This window comes from Passer montanus, unplaced genomic scaffold, assembly GCF_014805655.1.
Source record: "Passer montanus isolate IOZ18808 unplaced genomic scaffold, ASM1480565v1 scaffold17, whole genome shotgun sequence".
Lineage (NCBI taxonomy): Eukaryota > Metazoa > Chordata > Aves > Passeriformes > Passeridae > Passer > Passer montanus.
In genome coordinates this window covers 12,944,515-12,955,444 of record NW_024364270.1, presented here as the reverse complement: position 1 = coordinate 12,955,444, position 10,930 = coordinate 12,944,515, and the positions used below count along the sequence as shown (strand labels likewise).

The 10,930-nt window shown below is 40.0% G+C and overlaps 1 long non-coding RNA gene across 1 annotated transcript; it reads left to right on the top strand.

Moving 5' to 3' along the window:
* Positions 1–272: 272 nt before the first annotated feature.
* Positions 273–1,679, top strand: LOC120499921. Its single transcript, XR_005626994.1, has 3 exons — positions 273–364; positions 504–646; positions 1,089–1,679. It is a non-coding gene; the product is annotated as an uncharacterized LOC120499921 (long non-coding RNA).
* Positions 1,680–10,930: the final 9,251 nt, after the last annotated feature.

The following is a 10,930-nucleotide window of genomic DNA, read 5'->3' as shown; positions in this document are numbered from 1 at the left end:
GCTCTCACCAGCTAAGGCGGGAGCATTAATACTCTGCAGCAGCTGGGGAAACACGTGTGTGCTGCCAATTAGGAAACCTTTCAAAGTGAGGCTTTGCAGCTCATCTGTGATCTGCAGACCTCAGCTTGGGAACCATTATTCTCTACTAATGGCACCTGTGGGCCAGGAGGGATGGGAAACTGGGGTTTGAGGGAGCAGAGTCTATTAAATGCTATGGCAACAGGTAGCAAAACAGTGCTCTCCCTCTTTCCCTAATTAGTAGCTGTTAGCATCTGGAGTTGACTGTTGGTGATTGTAATTTGCTTCACTCCATCATGTGATGGTGCAAGGATCAGTGAAGGGTGATGCAAGGACCAGTCAAGAGGTAAAAGAAATATTAGGGATTAGCTTCTCTATACATACTTTGCAATGCCATATTTAAAATAAAATCATGCTCCTGGAGGCATGGGAGTAATGTAGCTGTTCTGATTGGTTTGGTTCTGTTCTTTGTGTTCTTTTGGCAGAAAATACACACTGATCTTTCCACTTGTTTGAAATTTCCAAAAAATGAAATTGCCTGTTGAAAAGAAAATTCCCATGGTAGATCTGAGTGAAATCTTTCCACTTATATGAGTGATCCAAATCCCTTGGAAAGGAGAGGTTTCAGGTAAGCTCTGGTCTTGTGGCGTGCTGATAGAGGGCTGGGGAAGTAGCCTTAGCTGTGGGGTTGCTCCTGTCTGTAGGGAGAGGAAGGTTCCACGCAATCAGTACAGTGAAGTCAATAATGAAGTCTTTCTTCTTACTAAAGTTGAATGTTTTCAGACCACCATATTAGATATGATTATTATTAAATAAATTTGACCTTTAGGGTTCAAAATTGTTTGGAGAGAAAGAGAAAGAAATGTATCTGAAGATGTAGTGTATTTGCGAACATGTTTCCTCATTTCCTAGCGAAACTAAGAAAAAAGAAGAATTTCAGTCTTAAATATTATAGTGTATAGTAATATATAGCATATATTTGGTATGTTTGAAGACAGGAGTGACGTTAGACCACTATGCTCAATTGCATTGATATTTTATGCTTCATTGTGTTAATCTTTTTCATTCAGTGCTTGGTTACTACCAAAATCCACAATTTTCTCACTGACTGGCTGGAGAGGAAAAAGGAGCTGACACTGAGAGATGACAAAGGAAAGATCTGTCAACTGAAACTCTACCCAGAACTATTTTCTGTACAAAATAAAATGGGGTGGTGAAGTACCAGAGTTTGCCAGGTATGATCCTGACATGCTACAAAAAGAGCAATCATAGTTGTGCACGTCTGGTGGTCCAAAGAATGTTCAGCCTCCTGCCTGCTTCATTAGCCAGGAGACAGCAGTACAAGTTAGTTATGTGCCTTTGTGAGGCTTTACAAAAACCTGTGCATTTTATATGATCCTAATCTGCAAAAAATTATTCATGGCTTTGTTTCTATTGTTGTAAGAAATTCCAGTTATACATACGCATATTTGCAGAATGTAGATGTCTCACGATATATGCCAAGTACAGCCCCCAGGCTGTATCAAGTTATATCAGCTCCATGTCCATCATCATTGTCAGATGGACAATGTCTATGATTTAATAAGCACTGTTCTGATTATTCATGTACTTGTGTTTTCTTTTGTTGCTTTATGTGAGTTTGAATGAATGATGCAGCAGCTCTGCAGGAACTTATATATAATGAGAAACTGTAAGAAAATAGAAATTTCTTCTAAAACCAGAAGTAATAGTTTATTTATTAAGTAAAAAATATGGGTTAATAGAAGGAGAGCTTTTCTATTTTTAACAGTGCCTGAATAGAAGTTCTAGATTTCAAACATCATCAACTTTGCAAAAATGGATTTTAATTACTCTCTTTGTTTTTAGTTTGTGTGCTAGCTTGACCCTGAAGGCCTGAAAAAGAATTAAACTATCTTTTGAAACTACAGACAAAATTATAAAAGCAATGAGATCTAAGTGATGATGGGCATTTGAAAATCTCACTAGATACCCATTTGTGTTTTTAGTCACCTGGAACAGAAATTCATCTTAAACTCTGCAAAACCAGTTGCTCATTGGGCATTTGTGACAGCAGATTTAGGGATCTGCAGGTGCACTAATAAATCAGCATAGTCTGCAGCAGCACAAATAGCTGTGTTATACAGAAGCTTTAAACTAGGGTAGGCTGAAGTCAAAGCAAAAGACTTGTAAAGCTTGAGGAACAGAAGTTCCAAAAGTACCATAGGGGAATATTTGATTAGGGGAGTTTTGGTTATTATTTCTGTTTGGTGCATATGTTTTACAAAAGATAATTTTTTTCCCCAAACCCAGATTCAGCAGTTCAGTGAATGGCAGTGGATTAAACCCTATTGACACATATGATAAAGCAATACTGAAGTAATTGCTTGGGATTCAAGCATTGTCTGTGAGACATACAGATTATAGAGGGGAGAAAAAAATTTATACAAACCACACAAAAATAGTCTTAATCACTACACTGGCTTTTAATGCCCAAATCCTTGAGAAGGAGAAGAATGGAAGACAAAGGGCATATGAAAAGAAGGTGAAATAACACAAAATTAATCCTTATGTTTTCCCTTATCTCTAAGTCCTGCCTGTCATTTTTCTACTTAAAAACGTGTTTTTTAAGTACCAATTCATTCAACAGATACATGATACATATATCAAATGTAGCCTAATGCTTTGCAGGACTAAGATATTCCCAGTTGCAGAATTTTACTGGCTGAGATTATATAAATTCATTTGTACTGCATTTTTAGCTCAGTGGCCCACTATACTTGCACTACTTTTATAGCCTGTAAGAACAGCGACACTCATTTTATGAGAATGAGCTTGTAAATCACTTACGTTTTAAGTTCAGTGTTTTCCCTTGGCATTCTTCTCTGACAGATCAGACAGAGATGGGCCTTGAGGGCTCTACTTCACCTCTTAGTCCCTAAGAGCACTGCTGGCATGTTGTTGGTTTTTCTTTGCCTGCATGTTTAAGATAGTTCTTCTGAACGTCCAGTCATTGTCACTGGGCAGTGGTCTTTAAAATTCATGCAGAAAGCAATTATCTCTTGCCTGGAATGACATACAAGTTTGAAAAGCAATTTTGGATTTCCTTCATTAATATATTATGATGTGGGTTTTAAAAATCCTATTTAAAAGGAAACCAGATTAGTGAAAGACAAAGAAAATATCTCAAAATCTGGCATGCATTTACTTTATCTGTAAAGGGTTTACTAAAAGATGAAGTTTTATCAATATCCAAGGTGTCAGTCATACCAAACACTGAAAGACAGAGAACAGTCCAAGGTAGAGAAAATTTGCTAGTTGTAAAACTTTAAATAAGAACATTTATTGTTATTTTAATTGAGAGGTACTTAGACTATTTTTTGCTTCTTTTGTGAAGGTAAATATACAGAAACTTAGCCAGGTTGTGCAGTGCGGTATTGCTTCTTATGTCTACAAATTCTTTAACAAAGAGGATTATCCTACCTTCTAATTTGCTTTGTGTGTTATTTTACAGATGGAAATGAACAATCTGTGTTGTAATTTAACCAGAAAGGTACAGCTGTCTGTATATGGGGGTAAATATATGATAAACTTTCAAGAGGAGCACGCACGTAGTCAGTGTGAGAGTGGTACTGGTCATTTATTACCATTTATTACCATTGATTTACTGCACAATTTTGATATGTTCTGTACTGCAGTTGTTGGTAGATAAGCAATGACATCATGAATTTTGACGCACAAAGGCATGAGCATTTTTATAGGGAAGTATTGTGGTTATTACAATCTTAGTATATTTATTGAGTACTAGAAAAAGCAGGAATAGGAGACCTGTAGCAGGGCTCAGTCAATCTGGAAAGTCAAATTCTGTCATTTTGAAGAATTTTAATGGCACAGAGAAGTGATGAAATCACCCAAAAATATCTAGACATGGCACTTGGGGACACAGTTTAGTGGTGAACACAGTGGTGCGGGGTTAACAGCTGAGTTCTGTGCCCTTAGAGGCCCTTTCCAGCCTTAATGATTCTCTCTTGAACTCCAGGGACAATTTCTTGCATTCCATTTACTTGATCTTATTATTTATTTTTAAACAGAAATGAGAAGAAGCAGAACAGTTGTTTGTTAGCATTATTGTGTGGCTGTAAACATTAGTGTTCACTGAGGATAGCTATGAGGAGTAGCGAAGCTGTGTTGAGCAGGACCTGAACACGCTGTCATCTCTGCTGCATCAGCCAAAATAAAACCACGTGCCTTGTGTGTGTGGGGGGAGAGGAATTTGCTGCTGCAAGAGTCTCTTCATGACAAGCAGGGATGGCTGGAGAGGGATGAAGGAGAGAGAAGCAGCGCCAAGTGAAGCGATCAAGTTTTGAGTGTACAGCCCCAGAGGAGCTCTCAGAGAGAGCTTTGTGGCTGGATGGGAACAGAGGTGGCTCCTAACATTTCCTGAAGAGCATCCCTCCAGGGAAGCAGTGCCCAGGCTGGGCTTTTGCTCCAGCTGCTGTGCCAAAGGTGGATACAGCTGCAAGTGTAGTTGAGCTCATCACAGTCAGGGGAAGAACAAGTGCTGAGACCACAGCAAATCTGCTGGGGCCTTCTTGATGAGTAAGGCTGGGTTACTTCACAAGTGCAACGGCCCTGAAGTGGAGGTTTGTTTCTCTTGACACATGGTAATTTTAGTGCCTTTGGAAACTTTTAGAGTTTCAGGTAACTCTGACTTAAAATGGAGCCACTGGCAGATTTTCAGCACACCTGGGTATGTGGTGATGTTTTCAGGCAGCCTGTATGATTTCAGGCAACCTGCATGATTTCAGTTGATGGTCAACACAGCACAGCAGACATGACCATCCATTCTTCCTGCAGGCACTGTGCTGCCTCCAAGGGCCCTCATGTATATTCATAAAATTATAGAATCATTTAGGTTGGAAAAGAACCTTAAGGTCATTGAGTCCAACTGTTACCCAGCGTGACCAAGCCCACTGCTAAATCATGCCTCTGAGCACGTCATCTTAACATCTTCTAAATACCTCTAGGGATGACAATTCCACCACTTTCCTGGGCAGCCTGTTCCAATGTTTGACAGCCCTTTCAGTGAAGAAATTTTTCCATATCCAATCTAAACCTCCTCTGGTGTTACTTGAGGCCATATCCTTTTGTTCTGTCACTTAATACTTGGGAAGAGAGACCCATGTTGTTTCATTCACCTCATTGCTAAGAAGCGCAGTACTTTTTCTATTTCCATCCTGCTGCAAGCCATCTGAGCTGCCAAAAAGTCTGATATCCATCCCAGAAGCACTTACCCCATTGCTACCAAGGACTTCTTTGCATTTGTCCTGTTGGTAAGTGGTCTGCAACATGCTCATCTGTAAGAGTATCATGCAGACTTTAATGAAAGGTTTTGGGGCTGAATGAGGTTTTCTGTGTCCACTCTGACCTCCCTGCAGCAGTGCAGGCAAGCAGGCTGAGGCTTGCAAGACCAAAAGTAGATGGATGATGTGAGAAGCAGAGCAACCCATGGAGCTCACAGCAAGGGAGTAAAGCAATTAGCTCATTTCAGGGACTTTTCAACTGGTGCAAGCTACATTTTGTAGTTAAGTGCTTGAAAACACTTTTGTGGGACCAAGTCATTCCCCAGACTTGTAATGATAGACACTGTGGTGTTAGTTTGCAGAATGCAAAATGGAGCCAGATGACTTCTGGTTGAGAAGATACTTTGCCTTCATTTTGGGTTCCCATCAAGGTCTGTTTCTCAGCACATATCCTCTCTGCAAGGTAGCCACATTATACAATTAAGGCACAACAGTTTGGCATCAGCTAGGACCAGCATCATAGCAGAGACCTGCAAACCCATATGCCATCTGTTCTGCTCTCTTCAAAGTTTTTGGCTTTGTTATAGTTTTGGCAGTCAACTCAAAAAGGAAATGGTTATTGAAATCTGAACTCAAATTTCTTGCCAGCAGACCACTGCTGGCTTATCCTTGAAAAACTCAAACAATCTCTGCTCTGTTCCCGAGCAGTGTAGGTGTAATGGGGATAAAATCACTTTGTGGTATTACATGAAGTGAGTGGCCATTTACTTGTACCAGCAGCGCTTTTGTGACAGGACTGGGAAGATTCATGCAGCCCTCAGACTGGAGGAGGTTAATAGTAAGGAAAGGATATCACCAAGTCAAGAGAACAGAAAAGCTGTGGAGGTAGAAATGTTGTTAATGCAGACTGAAATAAAATCCAGACAAATCTGTGAAACCTTTTCCTTTTCCATTTGTCTCAATACTCTCCATGTTTATGCCTCAAGGAATCACCTTATACATCTCTTTATATTATACTTCCATCAAAAGTGAAGGGTATTAATCAGTCATCTGTAACAAACATGAAAATTGAATAATTAATGACAGATTAGAAGATTGAGTTTTTGTCTTCAGTCAGTCCTGGACATCTCTGGGTCTTTCCTTTGTTTTTTCCTGTTTTGCACATGTATGTTTCATTTTGTACTTAATTTCTCTCCAACCAAGAGGATAGAAAACAGTAGAAGTAGAAATATTGATAGTGCAGACTGAAATTAAATCCAGTCTCTTGCTATACAAGGGGTCTCTGTATTGCTAACATGGTCTACAAGATCCTCACCCAAGTCACAGGTTTCTCTTTTTGGCTGCTAGGTTTTTTAGCCTGAGCTGACCTTCCCTCATAGTGTTTTCTTTAAAGCAGAAGAGACATTGAACTATAAACTTTAAAAAAACATGTCACCCATTCTCCCTCTCTCCTGAGAAGTTTACAAATTGCTAAAGAATGTGGAAAAAAAAGTAGTTTGGTTTAGACCAGGGAACCATTCTCACTTCTATAAGACAAATAACACTTTTGCGTGTGCATGTGATGAGACACCTGTGAATTGCCTCAGGGACTGTTTTCACCATTCTTCAACCTGATCCTGTTCAAAGGGTGTGGGATGGCATCACTGAAGAGCTGGGACATGACTCTATTCTGCTTGTATTTAGCTGAAGGTACAAGCATGCTCATAACTGATTTTTCAGGTATTTTAATTTTTTTTTACATTTATTACTTAATTTCTAGGAGATTCATTGTGCACAATCAAGTCTTACATACAATGTCATGAGTATTATTTTAGGTGTGAAACCAGAATATGCTTTAAATGTCTTCACAAGCCACTGAGACTCAAAATATAAAACTTATGTTTAAATGAAAGGAAAAGAAAACTACAAGGGTAAATAAAACATGTCTCAGCTGACTTTTCAGATGAACCTACCTAAGTAAGAGACCTAGAAGAGCTGTTTCTCCCACACCAATTTTTTTAAGATTTATAGAAGGTGTTTTTCAACTTTGGATGTCTTAACTCAAAAACATTCCAAAGAGAGTCACTTTGGCCTCCTTGGTTGATTTTTAGTTCCATTCTGCATCTTTTTGTAGAAAGAGAGTTTCTTTTAGTAGAGATCTTTAATATTATTTTGATCAAATAAATTGAAAACAAAAAGAAAGTTCTTAGAATAAATTTTTTTCTTGCTTGAGGCCTGAATTTATCAAATTTAGAAGCTGAGAGAAAGATTTCTTCTGAACACAAGTCCCCTTTCACATTTTGTCTCTAGACTAGCAGCAAATCAAGAAGATAAGGAGGTGACCAGCATCAATGAGCAGGAAACGCCTGATTAAGGGCAACAGATAAGGTTGTGGAAGGAAGAAACATCTTCCCAGGGGTAATCTGGAAGTTTACTTAGGATTAAGTAAATTTAGGAACATCTACCCAGGGGTAATAGGGAGACATTGCCTGATCCTGCAGGGATGGAACTGAGACAATTCAACTGGAGCTGAAATTATAAGGGGATGTGTAGGGCAGATAGATGTAAATTGGTAGCAAAAAAACACCCCCAAATAAATGAAACTGGGGGCCCCATGGCTCAGTGGAACATTGAAATTATAAGGGGATGTGAAGGGCAGATAGATGTAAATTGGTAGCAAAAAAGAAACCCAAATAAATGAAAACGGGGGCCCCATGGCTCAGTGGAACAGGAAACCTAGTGTTAAGGGGGTGTGATAAAGACTGAGGTGCTAAATTCCTTTTTTTATCAGCCTCATTTTTGCTGAAAAAATTTGCTGGAGGGACTTGTGGACTTTGGTGAAGAAGTTGAACTGATTCAGCAGTGAACCCCCAAAAACCAGCCATGTACAGGCTGCACTAGCAAGAGTGCAGCCAGCAAGACTAGAAAGGGAAGCTGTTGTCTCTCCACACTTAGTACCAGTGAGACCACAGCTGCAGTCCTGGATCCAGTTTTACACTCTCAAGTATGAGAAAGATACTGGGAGGAAGAAGAGCATTGTGGAGAGAAGTAATACTAGGTACCAAGATCAGCTCATGCGTTTTACCCTTAGCCCCTCAAACTTTGCCTTCAATAACAAACATTTCTTCAGACATTTTCACAGCTGGAAGAACAGTGTGCTCCCCAATATGCTGTAGGGGTCACCATGAAAAAGAGATTCTAAATAGCTACCAAAAAATCTAAGAAAACTTCATCACCTGGATTGAAAACTTAGAATACCTATCGATTTCCACCACAGATTCATTAATCACTTTCTGTAAAACACTAATTTCCTGGTCACAAGCAGCAGCATAAAGAACAGATGGAATACACACAAAACCAAGATCAGTGCACCCACCTCTGCAATAATTTATCCACCAATCAATAATTTAAAGCAAAGTAAAAGTGTTGGGGTATGCACTCAGAACGTGAAATGCAGTGTATTAGCTTTGAGAAAATATTACATCTACCAACCCACCCCTCCCTCCGCAGCTCCCAAAAAAGGATCATCACCTGTAAGGCAATTCTGTGAAAATGTACCCATATGTAACCAAACCACAACACTACCATACACAAAGTGTCTTCATTTAAAAAAATCACCTCAATTATGTGCAGCTACCTGTATTACACCCCAGCCTTGAAAATAACTCTGAATTATCATCCACACTTGAAGAAAGTTGGCATTTATTTCCCTTATTGGAAAATAAATTGGCAGCGCATTTCCTCTCACTCTCTCCACCCCCTCCAGTCTCATTCAGTTCATTGCCCAAAGAAAATTTCCTGGAGTTCAACATGCACCACTGGTTCAGGGCATTGTTCAGGATGACTGGGAAATTTGGCAGGAGGTCCACTTGGCTAAGCAAGGAGCTTCTTAATGAACTAAAATGCAAAGCACATAAGAAGTGAAAACAAGGGCAAACAACAAAGGAAAAATATAAAAGTACTGCTCAGACATGTTGGGACAAAACCAGAAAGACTAAAGCCCAGTTGGATTTAAAACTGGACAGGAACATAAAAACTAACAAGATGTGATTTTACAAGCCTGTCAGAAGTGAAAAGAAACTCAGAGAAAGAGTGAGTCCATTTCTTAATGGAAGAAAACCTAGTGATGGACAGTATGGAAAAGGCTGCTCAATGGCTTTTTGTCTCAGGGAAAGCCTGCTCCCAGATGTCTGCACCCACCAATGCTATATGGGAAGCCAACAGTGTACTAAAATCCATAGGTGTGGATGGGACTCCTCAACAGGTGCTGACAGGGCTGATATGCTTGTGAACCTTGTCATAATTTTTGAAAAATCATAGTTTTTGGGGGGGATCTCTGATGACTGAGCTGTTGTTACCCCCAGCTTTAAGAGAGGCAAGAGGCAGGATCTAGATAACTGCAGGCTGATCAGCCTCACTTCAGTCCTTAGAAAAATAACAGAGCACATCCATTTCTGAACACAGGAATGACAGGTAGCAATGAGGAGCAATCAACAGATTTATCAGAGCAAATCACAGCTCTGAACTTGGACTGAGGACTTGACTGCATTAAAAGATCACAGCTAGCAGGGTGCAGGTGGGCTGGTGATTATTTCCCTCCTTTTGACACTTGTGAGGTCACATCTAGAACACCAGTTTGACCATGCCTACGTCCACAGTACAAAAAACCCTGTCATATTAAAGTGTATCTTGGGGGTCTCCAGGATGACTGGGAGGATCATGGCCCAGAGAACAGAAAGCTACAAGGAAGTCTGAATGTAGTTTTCTACCACCTAATAGGTAAGTATAAAGAAGGCAAAGACTTGGAAGTGCCTGGCAAAAGTACATGCTATAGAAATAGAAATTTTGGTAGCTGGAATAAACAGACATATTTAAAGTTCAGTTGGGCAGGTCCCTGATCTCTCTTTTGAAGTCATCCCGGCCTTGAGCAGTAGACAGTACAATCTTGAGTTCTCTTCTAACCAAAACCCTCCAATGTTTTTATGATTCTGTGTTTAGACAATTTGATTCCTGTCTGTGGTGAAAGAACTGGTGATGTGGATACTGAGTCGTTCATGTGGTTTTGTATCCTTCCTGTGTCTGGAAGCTGAAGAACAATAGGCTGGAAAAATGGACTCCTAAATGAACTGAAGATTGTCTGGGCCACCAGGCTGAAAAGATAGCAATCGATGTCTCAAGGTCAAGACAGCAGCCAGTAGAGTGCTCAAATGTTTGATAATGAGGTTGATACTGTCTGGTATCTTCACCAGCAAAAGGGATGATGATGCAGAATGCACCTCCTAAAAGCTGTGGAAGGTTTGGTGGAGTGCACCTTGACAGCCCTGAGCCTGTGGCATATGGCCAATAAAAAAAGATGAAAGGAACTGAGTTTGTTTAGTCTGCTAAAGAGGACCCATAGAGGCAGAATCCAAGAGTCTACAACAGCTTGAAGGGGAATTGCCAAGACAACAGAGCCACAGCCTTCTAGCAGACAGCAGATGCTATAAAAACATGCAATGGCCGCAAGTCAGAGATTTAAAGATTCAGAGTGGACATCAGGAATGACATTCATTAAAAGCATAGGACAACAGTGGAACAGGCTTCCCAGAGAGATGTTGAATCTCTGTCTTTGCAAGTTTTCAATACCTGCTTAG